The following is an 18,299-nucleotide window of genomic DNA, read 5'->3' on the forward strand; positions in this document are numbered from 1 at the left end:
TGCCAGGTTCTGGAGAATAAATTGATGCACAATGAATAAGCGATAAAAAGGCAAATACATCAGCACCTCTTTATACTATCTACTAGCAAGGATAAAAATACTGAATGTTGACAGTGAAGAAGAAGAAGAAGAAGAAGAAGAAGAAAAAAAAAGAAAGAAGAAGACAAAAAAAAAGAGAATATGTGACCTTCCACCACAAAAGGTACAATAAGCCGTGATCACTTATGGTCCCTTTTGTGATGGTGTGTTATTCCAAAAGGGACAGTAAGTGATCGCTGCTTATTGTACCTTTTGTGGTGGGAGGTGTTAACAAGTTCCCTTTCTGACACTATTTACATAGGTACATTTATTGCGACTTATTGTACCCTTTTCAGTGAAGGTTCATTATACAAGGGACAAGAAATCGCAGACACTCATTGCACCTTTCGTACAGTGAAGGTTTTATGACTGCACCTTGTGCGCGCGCCGTGTCTCGAACACCCACCGTGAGTACCTTGGCTGCTGTTTACGTTTCCATGGCGCTGTCCGCGCGCCTCTGCGGTACTCGCAACTCCGGTGTACAGAGATTTCGTTGATTGTTTTGTGAAGAGAGCGAGGCACATCGAGTGATTACAATCAGTGTAGCAGCATGGAGAAAATATGAGACACAGAGAGTTGCGCGAAAGAACACCCGCGGCGTCCGAGACATGTGGAGTACAAGTAGTACGCAACGTCTCAGATACCCTACACTGCTATAGAAGTTTCACCTTTCTAAAAAAAAAAGAAGATATATTTACCAGGTTGTGTGTTTTCAGCCTCAGGTCCTTGTTTTGTTCTTAATAATGAGAGCCCAACCATCAGTTCTCCTCTTGTAGCAGGATATCTTTTCAAGAATTTATCTGAAACAATATAATATTATTAATAATAGTAATAATAGCGTTAACAGAACATCAATGATGACAATAAATTAAAGACCGGCACGGTTGGCCTAGTGGTAATGCGTCCGCCCCGTGATCGGGAGGTCGTGGGTTCGAACCCCGGCCGGGTCATACCTAAGACTGTAAAATTGGCAATCTAGTGGCTGCTCCGCCTGGCGTCTGGCATTATGGGGTTAGTGCTAGGACTGGTTGGTCCGGTGTCAGAATAATGTGACTGGGTGAGACATGAAACCTGTGCTGCGACTTCTGTCTTGTGTGTGGCGCACGTTATATGTCAAAGCAGCACCGCCCTGATATGGCCCTTCGTGGTCGGCTGGGCGTTAAGCAAACAAACAAACAAACAAACAATAAATTAATTAAAACGATACATATTTATTCCCGTCCCCTTTTTCAACACAGTGAATAGGATTCTTGTTGGTCGTTGATGCATAAATTTGAAATGACGCATTGCTTTGTCAGTGAGCTGGTCATGTATCTTATTGCAGTGAAGGACTGAATCATACCTTGACCGTGATCCAGACCTTGCTGGACATCTCCCCTCTGTCACCGCTCACAGTCACACCCACTCTTTTTGTCACTGCACAAGATGGGCATAATATATATTATATGACAGTACTTCAGTTTGGCGGTGCACCAACGCCATTCGTGCACATTTGTTCATAGTGATGCACGGTATGTCTATGACATGCCCCTGTTAAGCTCGCTGTGCGTTACAAATTGAACCTGGGGTAATCTCTGCCCAAAGGCGAGTATGAAAGGACATCTTTCCCAGCGTTCAGCTGCAGTAATACTCGGCCGGGGTGAAAGAAACCATGCGGCAGGGCTAATCACAATAGACTTTTAAATCAGATTTGCCTCGCCTCGCCCCCCGCCCTCCTCCCCCCCCCCCCTCCCCTCCTGAGGCATTGACATTTCCTGACATGTTTCTTTGTCTAACTTCTGCTGTGGGCATGCTATTGTTAGGACAGTCATATACATATGTACAAGTTTAAAAACCATGTTAAAAAAAGTAAAGGTTCATAAGTTGCAAGAAAGTAATGAAGTCGTATAGAAATCAATTTAGTTAAAGCGCACAATTCTTTTGTTTTGCGTTTCAGGTCGGCGGAACAGGCGAAACCGGTTTGGCACCCATTTGGCTAACTCGATTCCGAATCGATTCCAGGTTGTTTTTCTCGAACGTATTATTATACAATTAGGCTTATTGACAGAGAAGCAAATTTTAGGGAACAAATATGTAGGTTTAGATTTAACCATTTGCTCCCTATTTGAAATGCATCTACGTGATAAACTGTTTTGCGAGTGTGTTTGCATGGATGAACCTAAACTGGTATGGGTGTGAGGAAAACAGGACCAAAGTGGTGAAGTCGCGAATTGCTGACACCAAGTCTGTCACCGCCGATTGATTGCATTTTGAAGGAATATGACTGGATTACGGAAAAATACACACATGTTAAGTTCTTGGATACCTTCATCGCCAATGTGGACTTACTGCAGAGCCAGGCAAAAGAGTAGACTTGCTCGCAAAATACGTGAAACAGCCGATGTTTGATAACGAAGCTCGTCGCGATATAACCTTCGTGGTTGAAAACGACGTTAAACACCAAATAAAGAAAGAAAGAAAGATAACGAAGCGAAGCCAAACCAGGTAAGGACGCTTCTCGGTCCCGCTACGCATGTCACCAGACCAGTGTTGTTGCTTTGAGTTTGACTAACAAACTCGAAACTGTCATTGCCAAATGTGTATTGATTGTGTGATTAGTCTATGTGACAGGGCTTCTATTATCTGTGCTCCCGTTTATGCCCATATGACTGGGCGCCCACATAAAATTGATAATCTTGCCTTCAGAAATAAGCTTAGTATGAAGGTCGTGAATGTCGACTAAAAAAGGATGAGTAAACTTTCTGGTGGATATCGCTTCAAGAGCTGAAAGCGAATCAGATACAATCAAAAAAGACTGATGTCTGGATTGATAAATTAATTTTAATGCCAAGATGATGGCCCCAAGTTCCGCCGAATACACCGACGAACCATTAGGGAGCCGGAGTTGAAGTGGTTGATTTAATTTCTTGTTAGTAAAGAGGTTGCTGACAAGGCAGCAAAGGATGCTCTAGATTTGACGGTTCCTCGTCTCCCTGAGCAGTCTGTTCCTTTTACTGACTTGCGTAGGAAGACTCTTTGTTACAGCTTAAAACTCTGGCAAGACCGTTGGTCTGCCTGCACGGAAAACAAATTGTATTAAACTCTTCCTGACCTGTTAAAGCCACTTCCTTTAGTGGCTTCAAGTAGAAAAGAAGAAAGTGTTTTGGCCAGGTTACATACTGGTCACACTTATCTCACTCATGTTGAAGCCTGTGCAGCGACTACTGTCTTGTGTGTGGCGCACGTTATATGTCAAAGCAGCACCGCCCTGATATGGCCCTTCGTGGTCGGCTGGGCGTTAAACAAACAAACAAACAAATCTCACTCATGTTCATCTGCTTAAAAGAGAAGAGGCACCATGGTGCTACGCATGTGATACTGGTTTTACTGTGAGTCATTTTCTCACCGAGTGTGCTGATCTGTATGATCAACGAGAAAAGTATTTTGGCACCTCGAGCTTGAAAAGTATTTTTACAGAGGTCAGCTCTTCAGCTCTTTTTGGGTTTTTAAAGGAGTCTGGTCTTTATTTTAAGATTTGAATTTTAAAACAACCTAGTTTATTTGACAAATAGGGTTTTGCTTTGACTTTTTTGTTGCCTCCGGGTGACCTTACGGATTTTATGTATTAGAAGTGTTTTAATCTAAAAATGTGCAATGATTAACTTGTGGGGTCCTGATTTGGCCTATTATGGTCCGCTGGACCCGAAAAGCAACAGCTAACTAACTAACTAACTAACTATCTGTGCTCCCTAGCTTCTGTCAGTTTCGACACCAACACTGAGAGTCTGTCAGCAGTGTGTTTGGTGCGCGTCTTCAGTTCCTCTGGCAGTCTCACTCTCACACACACACCACTCGAAGAAGGTCTGATAAGATGACAGATAAGCTTTTTTTTCAGGATGAACTAGACTAATAACAACAAAATAATTTTTGATACATGTTGCAACAAATTTGTTTGAATCTAAAGGTTTTTTGAATGCAATACAGAAGCAATTTTCACACATTTCATTGTGGCTCTACGCCCATAAATGTGCATAATTTGTATCAATAGAGTCTGACAGCTAGTGATAGTTTGCAATGAAAATAACATTAACAAATAACAATGTACTTGTGGGTAAGAAATTAACCAACTCAGCAATGCAAACTTTGCTGAAAACAGATGCACATATGATATGTCTGCTGAAAATAACAAATAGTAGCAATATGTTTGACGCAAAGTGAACATCACCACATATAAACTTACTATCAAAGTAGAACACAGCTTAGAAAAAGCATTGTACATGTTTACAATATTATAAAGAGTATCCTAGTTCATTTACTAACTCAGTTACCCTTCTTTCCTGGCGTTTCAGTGCAATTGCATGCATCCTCCCAGACGGGGCAAGACATTTTCACACATGTGAGACTTAACCACTAAGAGTAAGAGTAAGTAAGACACCAGGTTTTACTTTCCAACTTTATAAATCATCACCGATCTCAGAACAATGGGCTAATGCATGCAGCAAACAAACAAAAAAGCAATAACACACACATTAAGAATACTTAAAAAGACTTACACTTTTACAGTCGTCGTAGACTAGAGTAGAGATGATCTTGTTGATCGTGTAGGGGGAGTCCCATATTGGTTGGGACGAGAAAGAATTTACCCGATGCTACCCAGCATGTCGTAAGAGGCGACTAACGTTCTGTTTCTCCTTTTACCCTTGTTAAGTGTTTCTTGTATAGAATATAGTCAATGTTTGTAAAGATTTTAGTCAAGCAGTATGTAAGAAATGTTAAGTCCTTTGTACTGGAAACTTGCATTCTCCCAGTAAGGTCATATATTGTACTACGTTGCAAGCCCCTGGAGCAATTTTTTGATTAGTGCTTTTGTGAACAAGAAACAATTAACAAGTGGCTCTATCCCATCTCCCCCCTTTCCCCTGTCCCATCTCCCCCCTTTCCCCGTCGCGATATAACCTTGTATGGTTGAAAACAACGTTAAACACCAAATAAAGAAAGATAGGGTCAGTGTGGTGGGTGGTGAGGAGGGGCGGAACAGAGGGGTCCTGCTGCTGGCTGGTGGAGTGGGTGGGAGCAAAGGGGGGAAGTGTGGCTGTGGCTGTGGAGCTTTGGGCAATAGAAAATAAAATGAAGACACCAGCCCTGCCCACCTGGAGGGGGGGAGCACCCAGGGCGAGTGGAATGGGTGTGGCCCGTCTTGCTGCTGGCTTGTTGGAGGCTCTCTTCCTGTGTTTGGCCATGCCAGCAGTGTTGACGGGCAGGGCGAGTGGAATGGGTGTGGCCCGACTTGCTGCTGGCTTGTTGGAGGCTCTCTTCCTGTGTTTGGCCATGCCAGCAGTGTCGACAGGCAGGGCGAGTGGAATGGGTGTGGCCCGACTTGCTGCTGGCTTGTTGGAGGTCGACAGGCAGGGTGAAGGGGTGCTCCTCAGCATCGCCAGAGGGCAGAGCGGTGGGTTTCAATCGGGCAGGGGGTGGGGCGCCGTCATGGATGGGGTGGGACAGGCAAGCCCCTGCTGCAGGACGGTGGCCTCCCTCTTCTTGCTGCGCGCCTGTTGCACCTAAAGCAGACATATGAAAATACTGTCAGAGGATGAAGCTTCTGTCCCACGGACATGTGTCCATTAGGGAAAGGGTTTGTTAATTCGCTATTTGCGTTGGGAGGGAGGAAGGAAGGGGCACCTGTCACTACAAGGGAGGTGCAGATATGTTGGTCCGCTATATAATAATGATAAAATCTTTTGGATAAAGGAGTAGAAGTAGGGGGGTATATTTGCATAAGCTTGTGATGGGGATGGGCCAATAAAAGAATGTATGTTTATTTTATTCGTTGTTAAAATTGATAAAAACTCAGGACCACCTTATAAAATATAAAAGTCCGAGGGAGGGATATAAACACTATGTACATGGTGAATTCACGCACATAACAGTGAGAAGACAAAACAGAGACAAGGAATACCACGTATATACAAACGAGTAGATTTAGAGAAGAACGACCCATTCTTCTGATATTATAACATGGTGATAAAATAGGGTATGTTCTTAAGGGGAAGCCCTTCGCTCCCCACCCGCCGGCGAGATCTCGCACACCAACAAAGAGGTCTGGTGTACAGCCACCTGCCTGTTGGGTGGGACAAGTACTGTCCTTCGCACCCCACTCGGCGGGCGCTAGGGTACACCATTATGGTGGCGAAGGTTGAGGTATGGTGAGGTTAGGGCGACGTCTCAACACAATCCCCCGTCCTCCTGGGGTAGGGGTGGAGTGGGGAAAGTGGGATAGGGAAGTGTGTACCAACCTGTACACACTGGGAGTTGGGGGATGGACCGGTTGAGAATCTTTTTGAACGCGGCACTGTATTTATAGCCCGTCTGTTCTGTTAGGCTGAAATACTGTCAACACACAGCCACACATTTTATACACAGGGTACCGGCACGGTTGGCCTAGTGGTAAGGCGTCCGCCCCGTGATCGGGAGGTCGTGGGTTTGAACCCTGGCCGGGTCATACCTAAGACTTTAAAATTGGCAATCTAGTGGCTGCTCCGCCTGGCGTCTGGCATTATGGGGTTAGTGCTAGGACTGGTTGGTCCGGTGTCAGAATAATGTGACTGGGTGAGACATGAAGCCTGTGCTGCGACTTCTGTCTTGTGTGTGGCGCACGTTATATGTCAAAGCAGCACCGCCCTGATATGGCCCTTCGTGGTCGGCTGGGCGTTAAGCAAACAAACAAACAAACAAAATACACAGGGTCTCGCATTATCCCTTAGGTTCTCAGACAAAAAGCAACAATAAACAAAGTATTTGAACCGGGGGGGGGGGGGGGGGCTTGCGGTGGTACTCAAATGTCTTCTCCCTACCAAGAAAGCAGGCGGGGGAAAATGGTTGTCATAGCAGTTTTCCTACATCACCAAGGGGCTACTCACCAGTCTGTCAGCGTGGCCTGGTTGACTGCCAAAAGCTGCAGACCGGTGCCGGACGAGATGGACGGGTGGTCCATGACCAGAGTCTGGATCCTGCTGTACGCCCTCAGAATCGGCGTCCAACGCAGCACCCTCGTTCCACTGACCACTACATGTGAGGGGAATGTATCACAGAGGATAGAAATCACCGCCTCCATGTAGCGGTTGCAGTCTGGGCGCTGCGCTGGTCCTGAGTTCGACCCAAGTAGGCACCTGCACTCGTGGTTGAAAACGACGTTAAACACCAAATAAAGAAAGAAGAAAATGATGGTGTAGAATACAAATGTGTAGAGTATGCTGCAGGCCCACTTTCGAATGTGGATAACATATTCTTCGAACCCATTTTTGACCCTTATTCGAGATGAGAATTAGAAAGGAGAAAGAGGGAACTGTGGCATGCTTGTAATTAGAACAAGTAGCATATTATGCTGAAAGATTAACCGTCGACAGCCTGTGTAGTGTTTAAGTTATACTCACTTCTTCACGCACTCCACTCCTGGGATGATGGAGGCTTTGAAGCGGGGCTTGGGTGGAACCTCAGCGTGATTACTGAGGGCCTCTGGTCAAAGGCGTCCAACTTGTACCACACGTTATATGTCAAAGCAGCACCGCCCTGATATGGCCCTTCGTGGTCGGCTGGGCGTTAAACAAACAAACAAACAAATTGTACCACAGGCACACAATCTTCAACACCTGGCCATTGGTGAGGGGCGTCACCTGGTCACACAGACCAACCTGAAAGTTGGCCAGGTGGGACACCTTCTCAAACCCTGGCACTCCATCCGGACCCAAGCATTGCTGAAAAGCAGCACAAACCGGTTAGAGAGGCAATATGATGGAAAGCTGATGGTTGGGCATGCTGAAATCGGGGTAGAGGGGCTCGTCCAGTAACTCGACACTCAGCTGGTTGGCAACGTGACGCAACCTTCTGCTGTAAGTGCCGAGGTTGCTCGACACAGAGGTGGCGGCCTGCGCCCGGTCCTGGTTCCACCGCGCCAGACCCTCCACCATGTAGGCCTGGAAGTGGAGGTCGCTGGCTGTACTCCCTGCACAACAGACAACTTTTGTTACTTAAAACACGTTTAAACACAAACACTAAACAGCAAAAAAACAGTGGAGACTTAGAAAAAAACGCCCTGATATGGCCCTTTGTGGTCGGCTGGGCGTTAAGCAAACAAACAAACAAAGACAAAAAAAAAAAGGCAAGCGACAGAGGAACTTGGCAAAGATATAGAATAATAGTCAGTCTAAAAGCAAACACACATACCTGGAATGAAGCAGTTCAGGTGAAGGTGAAACGATTCCAGGGAGGTTGAGCTTCTGGCGCAGCGGTAGGTGTTGAGCAGCTGACCCCCCTTCTGCATGGTCCCGGTGACGGTGTAGAGTTCAATGCCAGGGGGGTCCTGGAGGCAGGGGATGTGGCGCTTGGCCTTCAGCCACTCTTCCATCATGCGAGATGTGTTGAAGAGTGGCACGCCCATGGTGTCCACCCCCTGCTCGCCGCCCAACGCGTCCAGGAGCTGCTGGATGAGGACTTGGATGTCATCAGTGCTGCGGGTGGCACGGTGACAGTGTAGAGCAAGCTCTCGCCGCCCAATGCGACTGATGACATCCTGGTCGCTGGGGTTGACGAAGCCATGGCGCACCAACTCCACTCTCTTGGCCGTCTTCAAGGCTGTCGGGTCCGCCTCGTCCCATTGGAAGATGCAGTGGGAGAGGCGTCTCATGAAGAGGCTGTAGAGTGGGTGGGCGTCGGTGGTGCAGCCACTGGCAAGCCGGCGCATGAAATGTCAGATGTCAAGTCGGATCTGGAGATCGGTCCAGCCCCCGAACATGGCATGGGTGGCACCCGAACAGCAGTCCCTATCCACGCAGAGAAGCTGGGGCGGCTCAACAGAGGCCTTAGCGTAGCGGTCAACCAGACCGGACGCCATGTTGGCAGCCCTCCTTAGCGGTCAGGACGCGGATGAGCACCTGGCCATGTTCATTGCAAAGTCGTTGCTGGCCCACTCCGCCGTTCTGGCACCATGGCCGGCAAGCTTCCTGGCGACCTGCATCAAACAGCATTGTCAGATACACAACAATCACAATCCAGTCAGTTATCATCTGTTAACAAAACGTCTTCTTGTTAACCAAGTCAGTAACATGATACTATAACAACTCCTGTTAGTCCCCCCGCGGGTTAGGGGGAAGAATTTACCCGATGCTCCCCAGCATGTCGTAAGAGGCGACTAACGGATTCTGTTTCTTCTTTTACCCTTGTTAAGTGTTTCTTGTATAGAATATAGTCAATGTTCGAAAGATTTTAGTCAAGCAGTATGCAGGAAATGTTAAGTCCTTTGTACTGGAAACTTGCATTCTCCCTGTAAGGTCATATATTGTACTACATTGCAAGCCCCTGGAGCAGTTTTTTGATTAGTGCTTTTGTAAACAAGAAACAATTAACAAGTGGCTCTATCCCATCTCCCCCCCCTTTCCCAGTCGCGATATAACCTTCGTGCTTGAAAACGACGTTAAGCACCAAATAAAGAAATAAAGAAAGCTCCTGTTGGTGCTTGAGTAAGTAACGATCACATAACTACTCCTGAAGTTCATTTCTATGTTGTTCCTTTTTTCACACCAGTAGCGATTCACAGCCAAAATACAGGAACACTAAATAACAAACACAGATCTACCAGAGATTGAAATCACACGATACAAATACCTTTTTTGTCGAGTCCAGTTTTAAAACTGTCCCGAAGGTGGAGGTGATGGCGGCCTTGACCTCATTGATTCGCCCCGGCACATCCTGTTAGTAGTCCAAGTATATTAGATAGAAGTCATGAGTTTCTTTCCGTCGCAATATAACCTTGAATGGTTGAAAACGACGTTAAACACCAAATAAATAAAGAAAGAAAGATGAGTTTCTTTCTTTCTACATTTGATGGTGATAAACCTGAACGTAAATAATTTCAAACAGGGAGACTACTGTGTAAGCTAAGAAAAGAAACAAACTTGCATCAGGAATTTCATCATGGTTATCATTTTTGAAAGGAGGGTAAAATATTAAACACTGTCCTACCAACCTGTCCATAGACGCGGAGAAACCACTGATGGGCTCAAACAGGATCCATGCTGGGCGGCCTGGGGCAAGGCTGGGTCGTGGTTGACTTGAAGGCCTTCCGGTCCGTCAGGAACTGGATGTTCCTCTCCAGCCAGCTCTCCTCGTGCTGCTCCCTGATGGTTTTTCAGAGCTGAACCGGGCCATTGCCCAACCCACGTTGCCGCAGCATACGTGCAACACGCTTGTCCCAAAAGTACTTGTAGGTTGGGATGGCCGGAAACTCGCTCCTGTAATCAAAACATCATTGTTGATTTAACGTTCATTAAAAAAAAACAACGCCCTGATATGGCCCTTCGTGGTCGGCTGGGCGTTAGGCAAACAAATAAACCAACATTAAAAAAAAATTACACTGTCAATTCACACAAAAGCGTCAGAAAGCATATCGAAATAATCAATATTGTTGTAAAACCTTGTCGCGATATAACCTTCGTGGTTGAAAACGACGTTAAACACCAAATAAAGAAAGAAAATTGTAAAACTAATTACCCCTTACACTGGTGCAATTCCTCAACACATGTTACATAGCCAGTGGTGAATTAATTGAGAGAAAAATGAAGAAAAACGGTCATATAGGTTTTCGCATTCATGAGAGGTGATCAGGACTGACCAAGCAGACTGAGCCAGTAGCGCGACATATGTGGTAACAGTATAGGTAAAGCGTAAGGGTTAAAAAAGAGATGGCACCAACCTATGCATAACGTACGTCTAGCTGTGCCAGGACTGCGGCGCTCCAAGGCACTGAAGGTACTCTGTCACCATCAGGTAGTATCCATCGATGTCGAGTACCTTCTTGACGATGGGGTAGGAGCCAGCGTGGTTCAGCTCCACTCCTGTGCAGTCGGAGTGGGGGCACACGAGTACGTACTTCCACAACCTCTTGGGCATCCACACAAAGAGCCGGTGGCCAAAGTACCGATCGATGCCTGGACAGAGGTTGTGGATGAGAGCCGGCTGAGCGGGATACCACCAGAGCTTGTGGATCCTGGAGTAATCCAGCTCCGGGGTATCGGGGTTGCTGGAGGACCATCTGAAGAAGGCCTTCGAGACCTATGTGTGGTCCACCTGCGGGAGAGAGTCCCTCCAGACCTGGGACAAGGGGAATCCTCCTGAAATCAAACACATCAGCTGTATTCACCACGTATTCAATACACAAACAACCACATTGCCATAATGATTACAGGGACATGAGAGAGGAAGAAACAATTAAAACAGCTGGTAAGCACTGAATTCAGTTAAAAGTCACCCTCAAGCAAAGAAAAAAATTGTGTTAATCAGACCCCTCCTTTCTTTTTTGGTCTTACCTTGCCTGGCCTTTCGGGACACAGGAGGGGTAGCTGCCACGGGGAGTGCGGTTGAAGTAGACGTGGTTTGAGGTGCTGTGGTTGGAGGGGACGATGTTTGAGGTGCCAAACAAGCTTAAACAATTTCAGGCATCAATGATTACATGATTGTACTGACTGAGTACACAAATTCATGACACAAAACTGGGAGTGTAAACATTCTAAGCAACACTAACACAGCACAACATTAGTGATCAGAAACATAACAGGTTGTTGAGAACTATTTTTGTCAATAAAACCAAACAGGTACTAAATACCGCCCTGATATGGCCCTTCGTGGTCGGCTGGGCGTTAAGCAAACAAACAAAAGGTACTAAATTTCAACGCCATCCCCAAAATACAAAGAATCAATAGAAATAGACATTACATGAAAAATTGATAGCTTCTGTTCCACTAGTCAAATTTAAGCTGGATCAATTACAAATTCCTTTGGAACAACAATCAAAATCATAACAGTTCACATGCACGTCATCACAACACCGCCATTAGTCAGCTGAATTAAACAGCAGCAATAAATAACGTAAATAAATAAACAAATACAACATCCACACATATCCTACAAGTGAAAATAATCTGCTGTTAGTGTTACAAATAAAAATGTGTTGCATGCTTTACAGTCTATTACAGTGCCAGCATCACAGCTTACCAAAGCCGACCTGAAATGGATAGCATTAATACAGAACACCAGGCAACAGAAATTAGAGTTATTATAATATATTAATTTATATGTGTATTTTGCAGATTAAACAAATAAGCACAATCACCCAAGTGAAAAGAAGTAAACCAATAAGTATAGTAAAGAACCATCACCTGATATGACACAAAGAGAGAAGTACAGAAATATTGCAAAGAAAAGGGACGCTTCTAAAATATAGGGTGCTTGTACCGCTACTCTACTGCTATTCTGTGCATAGAGAAAAATGGACGGTTATATCACATGCTGACAGTGCCGAGCAAGTGCATAAGAAGGAAAAAGGTAGAATACTTACAGTCACAGTCATCGAAGAATAAAGAACTTACCAACAAGATAAACAATCTGCAACTAAAACAGTAACAAGAAACCATGACACATTTTCATTTCAGTTGAAAAAATGACAAAAACTGGAGCTGAAATGTAAATAAACCAATGAACAAGAAACAATGTGATTTATGCATGAATTGAGCTTGCAATGAATCAATCAACAAAAAATGTAACCATCAAAAATCATTTAACACATATATAAATATATATGATTCAATAACAACAAGAACGAATTGAACTTGTACAGAAAAAAAGTTGCTGATATTCTTTGAATTGGTGAACACTGAACTTTTAATAAACTCAAATAAAATATGACGCTGTTTAATATAAAATTGACCGCCACGGTTGGCCTAGTGATCGGGAGGTCGTGGGTTCGAACCCCGGCCGGGTCATACCAAAGACTTTAAAATTGGCAATCTAGTGGCTGCTCCGCCTGGCGTCTGGCATTATGGGGTTGGACTGGTTGGTCCGGTGTCAGAATAATGTGACTGGGTGAGACATGAAGCCTGTGCTGCGACTTCTGTCTTGTGTGGGGATATAGCTCAGTTGGTAGCGCGCTGGATTTGTATTCAGTTGGCCGCTGTCAGCGTGAGTTCGATCCCAGGTTCGGCGGAAATTTATTTCACAGAGTCAACTTTGTGTGCAGACTCTCTTCGGTGTCCGAACCTCCCCCCGTGTACACTACATTGGGTGCGCACGTTAAAGATCCCACGATTGACAAAAGGGTCTTTCCTGGCAAAATTGCTTGGGCACAGTTAATAATTGTCTACCTATACCCGTGTGACTTGGAATAATAGGCCGTGAAAGGTAAATATGCGCCGAAATGGCTGCAATCTACTGGCCGTATAAAATTTCATCTCACACGGCATCACTGCAGAGCGCCTAGAACTGTACCCACGGAATATGCGCGATATAAGACTCATTGATTGATTGATTGTGGCGCACGTTATATGTCAAAGCAGCACCGCCCTGATATGGCCCTTCGTGGTCGGCTGGGCGTTAAGCAAACAAACAACAAGTCGCGTAAGGCGAAAATACAATATTTAGTCAAGTAGCCGTCGAACTCACAGAATGAAACTGAACGCAATGCCATTTTTCAGCAAGACCGTATACTCGTAGCATCGTCAGTTCACCGCTCATGGCAAAGGCAGTGAAATTGACAAGAAGAGCGGGGTAGTAGTTGCGCTAAGAAGGATAGCACGCTTTTCTGTACCTCTCTTTGTTTTAACTTTCTGAGCGTGTTTTTAATCCAAACATATCATATCTATATGTTTTTGGAATCACGAACCGACAAGGAATAAGATGAAAGTGTTTTTAAATTGATTTCGACAATTTAATTTTGATAATAATTTTTATATATTTAATTTTCAGAGCTTGTTTTTCTTCCTCTATTCAAAGTGTGTATGGAAACCACAACCTGTCACAGCAGTATTATTAATCTGGATCTCCCTGCTAAGAACCTAATTAACAGAACGTGTGCATGTAGCTAAAGAACTTAAAAAGAATTTCTGCTACTTCACTCAAAATACGTACGTCCATCCTCACACTCATATTTTCTTAAAATAATATTTGTTCATACAAACATGTTTGCGCATTATTAAATTTTGCGTAAAATATTCAATTACGATTTCTTTGTGTGTTGCAAAATTATGTAATAAAATTATGCAAGATCAAATTCAAAACAGCAATAAAGCTGCTGACGGCAGAATACCTCTGTTGACTTCTCTATCTGTTGGGTCAAACTATGCCACAGACATGTTTCTTCTAGTAGCTCAATATCATGTGATACAGTCTCAAAGACAGAACAACGCAATAACCTTTTTTTGTGTAGATTCGATGACTTTTTCCTGAAATAAAATATTCATGAAGCGGGTTCTGACTGAGTTAATATATTTCTGGAAAGCTGAACAACGCAATGCGTCTGTGACTGGTGAAGAAGCAGAGCTGGAGCTTTTTGTATTGTTTGTCGTTGGTTTTATTACACACGCACTCACATACGGTCAACAAAATGTTGCATGTTCCTGCTTGACAAACAAATGCCTGCATACATGTGTGCACGTTCGAACGTACGAACATTGATACCTGTGCAAACAATCTACCACTTCAAGTTGAACACCCAAACCCCACACATTCCTCCAAAAGGAGTCTGAAATATAATACTGGCATTTGTGGTATTGAACGAGGACCTCAACTTCTATTGTCTAGTGCATGTGGGTCTCATGTTATACGTGTGAAACCACTTACTTAAAAAAGAAAAAATCTTGTAAGCTTATCAACTAAAAACAAAACAAAAACGAACAATTATATTCTTACAACAAACTGGTTAGAATAACAGATTTAGGAGAATGCAATGCAAGGAACATCTTTATCTAATTCGGTCGATGCTTAGATCTAGAAAAGCACCCACTTATTCCAGGAGAATAGAGAAAAAAATTCAATTGAAAAAGTTTCAGATCTAGACAAGGCAGCACTAGCAGCAATTTTAGCAAGCAAAATCCAAGTTGCCTGCAGTCATGCAAGGTCGAACCACTTTCCCTGCCTTGTGGGGGTTTGGCGGGTAGAGGGCCGGTGCTGGCACAAACGACATGTCACCTACTTCGATAGCTTCTCCGGATTTACGTGTACAAACAGCGTCCGGGTTTACCGCTTCGATTCTGAACCCTAGTTTCTCATGTTGGTAACAAACTGGCTATTTGTTTATCAGATGTGTCGTTGTTCCACATTAATTGATGCAAGGTCGCAATCATTTGGTTATCAAACCAGGTTGTGTTCTTTTTTTCATCACCTTTTTCCGCGCAAAAAGTTTTGCGCCATTTCTTTTGCGCAGACTAGGCGGGACAGGAAGCGGAAGCGCATCCCTATTTCTGATTGGACAATGATGCCGACGCCCACTTGACCCCCACTACAATTTCAAGGTCGGAAAGTCGTGAATACTGTAATCGACTTGAGAAATTTTCATACCGATAATACATGATAAAGAAGGATTGTTTGTGCCCGGCTACGGGCTACGGTTGAAGATGGAAGTTCACCAAAAATTGGGACCATACTAACAAAAATACGGTGGGTGCAATAGGCGCCCCCATTTTTTGAGCAAACGCCACCCAAGGCCGCTTTGGACGGGTAGAAATTTTGTAGTTTCCAAGTCTATGTGTGTGTGGTAATCAAAGACTATGGATAAAGCTCGTGTAAGAAGATTACGTCACGGTCAAAAGTCTTTGACGTCAATTAATGCATCATGACGTCATGCCTCCCTGTAGTCTTTTTCTCTCGCGGGGTGTGTGTGTGTTCATTTTGTGCACATGTGTTAGTGTTTGTGTGTGTGTGTGTGTGTGTGTGTGTGTGTGTGCGTGCATGAGTCTGTACTCGTGTGTGTGTGTGTGTGTGTGTGTGTGTGTGTGAAGAACAAGAACAAATGTTTATTGTCCTCAAACCAAAAAGGTTATTGACACATTGCTATGAATTCTAAAGCATTCTGCGACAAACCTTCCGAGACATATTTGAACATCTTTGTCCATAAATATTTCACTTGGTTTATAATTAATATAATCTACATCAATATTAGTCACGTCTTTTTGACTCACATGCGAAGCAAAAGTGAGTCTATGTACTCACCCGAGTCGTCCGTCCGTCCGTCCGTCCGGACGTCCGGAAAACTTTAACGTTGGATATTTCTTGGACACTATTCAGTCTATCAGTACCAAATTTGGCAAGATGGTGTATGATGACAAGGCCCCAAAAAACATACATAGCATCTTGACCTTGCTTCAAGGTCAAGGTCGCAGGGGCCATAAATGTTGTCTAAAAAACAGCTATTTTTCACATTTTTCCCATTTTCTCTGAAGTTTTTGAGATTCAATACCTCAACTATATATGATATATAGGGCAAAGTAAGCCCCATCTTTTGATACCAGTTTGGTTTACCTTGCTTCAAGGTCAAGGTCACAGGAGCTCTTCAAAGTTGGATTGTATACATATTTTGAAGTGACCTTGACCCTGAACTATGGAAGATAACTGTTTCAAACTTAAACATTATGTGGGGCACATGTTATGCTTTCATCATGAGACACATTTGGTCACATATGATCAAGGTCACTTTGACCCTTATGAAATGTGACCAAAATAAGGTAGTGAACCACTAAAAGTGACCATATCTCATGGTAGAAAGAGCCAGTAAGCACCATTGTACTTCCTGTCTTGAATTAACAGCTTTGTGTTGCATGACCTTAGATGACCTTGACCTTGGATCAAGGTCACATGTATTTTGGTAGGAAAAATGTGTAAAGCAGTTCTTAGTGTATGATGTCATTGCTATGTAAAGGTCAAGGTCAAGCATGTGAGTCGTATGGGCTTTGCCCTTCTTGTTTAGACTTTTCTCTTTTTTCATGGAATTTTACGCATTCATCCAGAAGATGATATTCATCTTCAACAATGTTACATACCATACACAAACGATTTTCTCTTTGGATGTTATGATGTCTTCCAGTTTCTATTTTTAGATTGTGACTACTGGTTCTTAATCGACTTAAAGCTGTCCTGTGATTTCGATTTTCTATCATTGTCAGATATGACTTTCTTTCTTTATTTGGTGTTTAACGTCGTTTTCAACCACGAAGGTTATATCGCGACGAGGGAAAGGGGGAGATGGGATAGGGGAAAGGGGGGAGATGGGATAGAGCCACTTGTTAAGTGTTTTTTGTTCACAAAAGCACTAATCAAAAAATTGCTCCAGGGGCTTGCAACGTAGTACAATATATGACCTTACTGGGAGAATGCAAGTTTCCAGTACAAAGGACTAAACATTTCTTACATACTGCTTGACTAAAATCTTTACAAACATTGACAAGTCAAGTCAAGTCAAGTTTTATTCCAATAAAACCCCGTGAGGGTACATGGAAAATTAAAAAAACACAATAAAAACACATTTCATTCAACACCAAATAAAAGGAACTAAAACAAAAAGAAATCAGACTATGTACAGAAAAGGGAGTTGAGGGGTGAGGGAGAGCAAAAACAATACAAGAAACAATTCAACATCAATAATAATAAATAATAATAATAATAATAATAATAATAATAATCTAAACAACGAAGTGACTGTGGTAAGATGAACAAAGTTAAAAAACAAAGGAATACTGTACTCACCAATACAAGAACGGGACAAGACGGTACGAATTTTCGCTTATGGAAGCTTCATCAGGAAAAACAAGAACACAAAAGACAACAAAAAGCAGACGCAACACGGAACGAACAAGGTTTGAAAGAAAATGGAGGGGAAACACGCAAAAAAGGGAAGGAACTCTAGGAACGGAAATGAATGAAAGGGGAGAGAAGTGGTTGGATGATGTCATGGGCACAGGCATACTAGACTAAAAGTGATACACATTCATAAAAGGGGGGGGGGGGACAGAGGAAATAAATAAATAAAAAAAAAAATTAAAAAAAAAAAAATAAAAAAAAATAAAAAAAATTTAAAAAAAAATAAAAATAATAATTAAGTAGAAGTGCAGTGCCCTAGGCACGACCTTGCACTGCATACCCCAAGCGAAGGAGCCATCATTGAGAGAGAGAGAGAGAGAGAGAGAGAGAGGTTCCACACCTAGAAATCTTGTCAGTTGTTGTGGTTGTTGTTGTGTTTGTTGTTGTTGTTGTTTTGATGACAATACTGTCCTTTTTTGTGTTTAATGTTCTTGTTGTTGTTTTGTTGTTATTGTTTCATACTTGTTTACTCTCTCTCTCTCTCTCTCTCTCTCTCTCTCTCTCTCTCTCTCTCTCTCTCTCTCTCTCTCTCTCTCTCTGTTTATGATGATATCTTTCCTCGGAAAATG

The sequence above is a fragment of the Littorina saxatilis genome, linkage group LG8, assembly GCF_037325665.1.
Source record: "Littorina saxatilis isolate snail1 linkage group LG8, US_GU_Lsax_2.0, whole genome shotgun sequence".
In the NCBI taxonomy this organism is placed as follows: Eukaryota; Metazoa; Mollusca; class Gastropoda; order Littorinimorpha; family Littorinidae; genus Littorina; species Littorina saxatilis.